Raw genomic sequence first — 7595 nt, forward strand, 5'->3', positions numbered from 1 at the left:
AAGGGTCATCTACACCACGTCCAATTGCCTGCAATGCAGGAATCTTTTGCCCAACATGGGGTGCAAAACCATGACCCTGAGATTAAGAGTCTCATGCTCTACCGACTGAACTATCCCAGCTCAGCTCATTTTGTTGTTGCCATGTTAAACAACTGGGCACCAGAAATAACTGCTGATCACCCATGGATCTACCAGTAGATCTCAAACCTGCCTTCTACCCAGTGCCGGATTTACGCATAAGCTGAACAAACTATAGTTTAGGGCCCCACTCTGAACAAACTATAGTTTAGGGCCCCACTCTCTTGGGGGCCCCCAAAAAATTAAAGAAAAAAAACAACTGGATGTACATTTCCAAAATATAAGATAAAAAAGAAATAAAATAAAACCTACATACAGCAACAGTGTTTTGTGTTGTGTATGGACCTATTAGGTCCATAAATTACTATACAGCATATATTCAACACAAAAAACAGCGACAATTTGTTGTTGACAAAGGACAGCTGGACATACAAAGGGCCCTTCAGTAGCTTAGGGCCTCATCAAACCTAAATCCGGCCCTGCTTCTACCAGCAAGTGAGCCTGCTCCCCTGAGGTACACTGTTTCATTGCCAGGACTGAAGTACGATGCAGATGGAAATGGGGGAGTGGGGCCATCTTGTCCTTTGCCTCAGGTGGCAAAACATCTTGAGGGGGCCCAGCTCCCATTGATTGCAATGGGTTTTGCATGACTTCTTATGTGCTTAGGAGCATAGTCTTAACAGATCAGGGTCTTGGCTGGCAGTGAAAGCCCAGGGTCTTGCTATTCTTCTGAGCTCATGATGAAGGCCATTTGGGGAAATAAAAACGCATGGATCATGTTGGGAAATAAACAGAACATTTTGCCCAAAACTGGTGGAAGAGGAAGAGCGTACAGTATTATCTCCCAACCCTACCTTCTCCCTAATTGCTTGGTCTGGAAAGTCCCTTCCGAAGGAGAATGAACTTGGAAGCAATTGTTCTTGATTCCCAGAAAGGTAACCAGGAAATGGACTTTGAATAAACTCTGCATTATACCGTATATACAAACACACACGAGTCCCCATGGAGGTAGGAAAACTACCTACAGTCACATTTCTGATTCCTGATAACATCAGTTTCCCCACCACAGACCTCCAGTTCCAAGTAGCCTTAACAAACTACAGTTCCCAGGATTCTCTGGGGGTGAGGCATCTGAGCCTGCATTATAATCAAGGCTTATATTTTGATCAGGTTCCTATAATTCTAAAAATGAGCTTAAATTCACAAATGTTTCATGCCAGGCAGGAACTAGGCTGGCTAAGATTTTGGCAGATGTTCATCCTCTTAGGCAGAGGGCCCCTTTGGTTTATTGGTTTATTGCAGTCATAAAAAGGCTGGGAAGCGAGGTCACTGACCTTACAAATAATCAAGTTGCAAAAACACAATGGTAAGCTGGTAAATAGTAAGAATATTGTGCCACAAATAGGACAAACGGCAAGAGCTAATGGAAACAGCAGCTGGCTAGGGAAAGGGGGGCTTCTCTCTGAAGAAAGTGTTTTTAAGTTTTTTCTTACTGTGAACGTCTTTGCTTATAAAAAAACTATATATGTTATGTATTAAATATATTGGCTTAAATGTAATTATGTAAAGGATTTAGAAATTTAGATTCTTATGTTAGATTCTTATTTCATAGAATCATAGAATCCTAGAATCCTAGAGTTGGAATAGACCACAAGGGCCATTGAGCCCAGCCCCCTGCCAGGCAGGAAACCATCAGAGCACTCCTGACATATGGCTCCAAAGAAGGCGATCTTTCATAGCTGGTGAACCCAAGATCTCTGTTCAGATAAAAATAGAACCATTAGCCACCATCTGTTCTGGAGTGAATAGGGCAATAGGGCAAAAGGTGAAATGTTAGTTAAGGCGCCTTGTCTAGGGCAAAGGGTTATCTGGTAATTAAGGTGCCTTGTAGAGGTTAATGGTAAGGGGGCAAAGGTGATCGTTAATTAAGGTGCCTTGTAGAGGTTAATGGCTACTTGTTTGCCAATTATAAATAGAAGGAAATATAGCTCTTTGTCTCCCATAAAAGGTAATAGGAAATGGGAGTATCTTATATGATTGGTTCTAGCAATCAGCCAATAGGAAATTCAACCAGGCTGATTGGACAGAGGCAGCCAAAGGAGGAGCAAGGGGGCTGGGCTGAGGGAATATAAGTGCTGGCCATAATGGCAGGAGAGCAGGCCAGAGCTTGGTAACCATATACCACTGTGCCTCTCATTTATTTGTCTGACAAATAAATTATTATTTTAATTTCTCTATTGCTGCGTTGAATATTTCATTCCAGCTAAGCGTTAACCACAAGCAGGGTGCTACATTTTATGGTGCCTGTGACTCGGATAAGTGGTCTGCTGGAACGCAGCCCCTTCGCCTTACTGGGCAGGGTACAAGAGAGAGGACCACTCACTGCTTACCCAGCGCGCACTGGAAAGTTTTTTTTCCAGGGGAACGCAGAAGTCTCGTCTGTCTGATACCCTGTCCACCGACGGCGACGGACCGGGGGGAACCAGAGAAATAAACAGGCAACCAACTAAGGGTAAGTGCACTAAGGGGTTTTTGGCCCTCCAATTAATTGGGAGGAAGAGAAGTCTTGATCAAACTTCTGCGTCTCAGTAAAGGGGAACTGAGTACGCTAGGTGGTTGGGTACATCAGATGGTGATCTGGTGTAGGGAAAGGGAAAGGTTGGGAGGTAGAGTATGGTGCAGTATCCAGCGCATTGTATGTGTGAGAAAGTACAATTTGTAGCTGACCTGAGTGTGGAGTGGGTAGTACTTCGGTTCCCGGTAAGGCGACTTCACCCGGGCAAGGAATCTCACGAAGCGTGTGTGTGAGTGACTGAGTGGATACTTCACAGGGCCATACAATGGGAGTTGGGGGTTCAAAGGGGGAAAATACACCTCTTGAATGTATGTTAAATAATTTTAAGAAAGCCTTCTCAGGGGCATATGGAGTCAAAATGACGCCAGAGCGCTTGAGAACGTTATGTGAATTAGAGTGGCCGAAACAAAATACTGAATGGCCATCTCAGGGAACCTTTGATATAAATTTAGTAAGCAAACTTTGGTCTAATATCGCCAAAGAAACTGGAGGGTGCCCAGAACAATTTTCATATATAGATTCTTGGCTGAGCACATTAAATAAAAATCCTCCATGGATAAGGGAATGCAAAGTCAAACGATGCAAATTATTGGCTGTAAAAGCCGAAGCTAGGAAAGGAATATTGCCAAATAAACTCAAACCCATTTTTGAGGGACCAGAGGAAGAGGTGCTTCCACCTCCACCCTATGCTCCACATCGAAGGGAGCCTAATCCAAACACTCCACCAGTTGTAACCCCAAGGCAAGAAAGTGGAATGAATAATGGGGCTGGAGTCACAGAACTTGTTTCCTTGATAGATTATGATAAATATCTTCAGGAGGCATTGGAGGCCTATAATAAAGCCCAAGCAGAAGTGGTTATTCCACCTGTGAGTCCCAGTAGAACTCCATCTACAGTCTCTTTTAGTGGAACAACTGATTGCCTACCCCAAACCCCTGTACATCCAAGTCCTAGAGAATTATTACAGAAGTTACAGGGAGACCTTAATCGGTCAGCAAGCAATACAGCCAGGCGTATAAAGCTGCTAAAAGAACGCCTTGGGACAGATACAATCCCCTATGATTTGAGGCCCCTAGAGCAAAGCGAAGAGAAAGATCACGTAGTAGCCCCTCTCAGAAGAGTATTTGATGCACTTGAGGAGCCTGTGCTGGTTAACGGGCAACTCGGACCACGGCCACCTCGAACTTCAACCCTCCAGTACATTCCATTCACAACTACGGATCTGATGAATTGGAAAACACACACCCCATCTTTTGCAGAAAAACCTCAGGCTATGATGGACTTGGTGACTTCAATAATAAATACTCATAGTCCTACTTGGACAGATTGCCGCCAGCTCCTGAATACTCTGTTCACCACTGAGGAAAGGAGAGACATAATTGAAAAGGCACAGATATATTTGCGTGAGCAGGCCAGAGTGGGAAATATTTTAAATGTTGACCGTCATCTCCGGGACAACTTTCCCTTGGAAGATCCTAATTGGGATCCAAACAATGTAATTCACCTGGCCAGGCTTACCACCTACCGCCAAACGCTTGTGCAAGGTATCCGCAGGGCATGCCAGAAGCCCACTAATATGTCTAAAGTCTCAGAAGTAGAACAGAAACCAAATGAGAGTCCAGGAGACTTTTTAGAGAGGCTGCAGGAAGCCTATCGTATATGGACTCCTTTTGACCCTGAAGCCCCTGAAAACAGCAGAATGATTACTGCTACTTTTGTGGCCCAGTGCGCTTCTGACATTCGTAAGAAAATTCAGAAATCAGAAGGATGGGAAGGGATGCTGATGAGCCAAATTATGGCCATTGCACGCCGAGTTTATCGGAATAGGGATGAGGCTGAGAAACAAGAGAAGAAGAAGTGGCAGAAGGAAAAGATGGTAATGCTAGCCGCAGCAGTGAAGCAAGACTACCGCCCCTTAAATGGAGGGAGAGGGCGGGGAAGGAATCCACCACTGGGAAGGAATCAATGTGCAAATTGCAAGAAGGAGGGTCATTGGAAGCGGGAGTGTCCTGAACCCCTGAGGTTGGAAGAAGTACGCCCAGGCCCAGGCCCAGGCCCAGGCCCAGGCCCAGGCCCAGGCCCAGGCCCAGGCCCAGGCCCAGGCTCCGGCCCAAGAAACCAGGGACGGGGACGGGGAATGATCCGAGATGGAAGATATCAGAGACCTGGACAAGGACGGAGTAGGGACAATTTCATTGGACTGGCAGAGGAGGATTTTACCCAAGACTAGGAACGACCGGACTCCATAAAGTTAGGCTTCCAGGAGCCCACGGTCACGATTCAATTAGGGAGCCATTTAATAGACTTTATGATTGATACTGGGGCTGAATACTCAGTACTCCCAGAACTATTGCAGAAAAAGGCATCCAAAAGTGTAGTCATTAAAAGTGCCACTGGTCAGTCAGCTAAGAGGTCTTTCCTCCAACCTTTGGAATGCCAGATTGGGGGACATCGTTTAACCCATCAGTTTTTGTATATACCTGAGTGTCCAATACCTCTCTTAGGTAGAGATATGCTGTCCAAATTGCAGGCCCAAATCACCTTCACTCCTCGAGGTCCAGAAATGAAACTGCCATCAAAGGCAGCAGGAATAATTTCCCTCTCAGTACCTAAGGAACAATCATGGCGCCTAATGTCAGCCCTGCAAGTCCAACCCACATTGGATACAGAGTTAAACAAGCTCCTCCGAACCCTACGGGTGCCACCAGGAGTATGGGCCGAAAATAGCCCACCAGGAATGGCTAAGAATATAGCTCCAATTGTAGTAACCTTAAAACCTATGGCTACCCCTGTATCTGTAAAGCAATATCCTTTACCCCGGCGAGCAGCAGAGGGCATCCAGAAACATTTGGACCGCCTATTAAAATATGGTCTGCTTAAGCCCTGCCAATCAGAATGGAACACACCCCTTTTGCCTGTTCGGAAACCTGGGACAGATGAATACAGGCCAGTACAGGACTTGAGGCTCGTAAACCAGGCTATCGAGACCTTGCACCCAAATGTACCAAACCCATATACCCTGCTGAGTTTGATCCCACCAGAAGCAACATTTTTTACTGTATTGGACTTGAAAGATGCATTCTTCTGTTGCCGGCTGGCACCACAGAGCCAACCTATATTTGCCTTCCAGTGGGAAGACCCTTTAACAGGAACAAAAGGCCAGCTAACCTGGACGAGATTGCCCCAGGGATTCAAAAATTCCCCAACTTTATTTGGCACTGCCTTGGCGAAGGATCTAACAAGTTACCCCTCAATACCTGGAGAAAAGGTGGTTCTGCAATATGTAGATGACCTTATATTAGCAGCAAAGGATTTTGATACTTGTAAAGAAGGGACAGAGGAACTGCTCCACTTGCTCTGGGAAGCTGGCTACCGAGTTTCCCAGAAAAAGGCACAGTTATGTTTAGAAAAGGTCAAATATTTGGGCTTTGACATCTCACACCAACAACGAGCATTGAGACCAGAGAGGAAAGAAGCTATTTGCCTTATCAAGGAACCTACCACAAGGAAACAACTCAGAGGATTCCTGGGAACAGCAGGGTTTTGTAGACTATGGATACCTGATTTCAGCAGTCTGGCCAAGCCCTTACATGAAAGCACTCGAGGTGCAGAAAAGGACCCATTCGTATGGGGACCTGAGCAGCAACAAGCCTTTTTAGTTATCAAACAACGACTTATGGAGGCCCCAGCCCTTGGACTGCCTAATTCGGAAAAACCCTTTCAGCTGTATGTACATGAACAGAATGGGATTGCAGCAGCAGTCCTGACCCAGAGATTAGGAAGTTGGAATCGTCCAGTAGCTTATTTGTCAAAACAATTGGACTCAGTAGCAAAAGGATGGCCTCCATGCCTAAGGGCAGTAGCGGCCACTGCAAGCCTTGTCAAAGAAGCTGATAAATTTACCTTCGGCCAGACGATGTATGTGAATGTACCTCATGCTGTTCTGACACTCATGGAATATAAGGGTAGTTATTGGCTAACGAACCCAAGGATGGCTAGATACCAAGGCCTATTGTGTGAAAATCCCAGGATTCATCTACGAGTAGTGAATATGCTCAATCCAGCAACTTTGCTGCCCCTACCAGAGGTAGATGATGAAGAATCACACGATTGTCTCCAAATAATGGATGAAGTTTATTCCAGTAGACCCGATCTGAAAGATGAACCATTGAAAAATCCAGATGTTGTATATTATACTGATGGTAGCAGTTACCTGCATGAAGGTGCCAGACGAGCAGGATATGCTGTGGTCACCAATGAGGAAGTTGTGGAAGCTGAAGCTTTGCCTGCTGGCACCTCAGCACAAAAAGCTGAACTTATAGGTTTAACTAGAGCTCTGCAATTGGCAGCCGGATGTAAGGCAAACATCTATACTGATTCTAAATATGCCTTCTTAACCCTGCATGCACATGGAGCTCTATGGAAAGAAAGAGGTCTAATAGGAGCCCACGGGAAGGCCTTGAAATATGGACCTGAAGTAGAAATCCTGTTGGAAGCAGTATGGGCTCCAGAACAGATTGCTGTAATGCACTGCAAAGGTCATGGACGAGGAAGGGATCCAATAACCAGAGGAAATCATGCTGCTGATAAAGCAGCCCGAGAGGCAGCCCAAAAGCCTGTGGGAGGATTTATAGCAGCCCTCATACCAGAGGTAGTTCCAGGAGAAGTTAAACCTCACTATACCCCAGAAGAGAGGAAGTGGGCTGAACAGGAAGGAGCGGTTGTGAAGGACGGTTGGATGATCCTGCCGGACAATAGGATTTATGTACCTCATCACCTAGCAGGCACAATTGTAAGAAATTATCATGAATCTACTCACCTTGGCGGTACTGCAACCAGAGAGAGTCTCAGTCGGAAGTTGTATATTATTAACCTATCACAATTAGCAACTTGCATTTCACAGAAATGTGTTCTTTGTGCTAAAAACAATCCCAGGCAGGGA

General features: G+C 45.5%; 1 long non-coding RNA gene across 1 annotated transcript; it reads left to right on the forward strand.

The window, feature by feature from the left end:
• The first annotated feature begins 1931 nt into the window (after positions 1–1931).
• On the forward strand, positions 1932–7308 carry LOC308460247. The gene is made up of 3 exons (XR_013978521.1): positions 1932–1958; positions 2009–4689; positions 4738–7308. It is a non-coding gene; the product is annotated as an uncharacterized lncRNA (long non-coding RNA).
• The last annotated feature ends 287 nt before the right edge of the window (positions 7309–7595 follow it).

Source organism: Podarcis pityusensis, assembly GCF_964106645.2.
Source record: "Podarcis pityusensis genome assembly, chromosome: 13".
NCBI classification, from domain to species: domain Eukaryota; kingdom Metazoa; phylum Chordata; class Lepidosauria; order Squamata; family Lacertidae; genus Podarcis; species Podarcis pityusensis.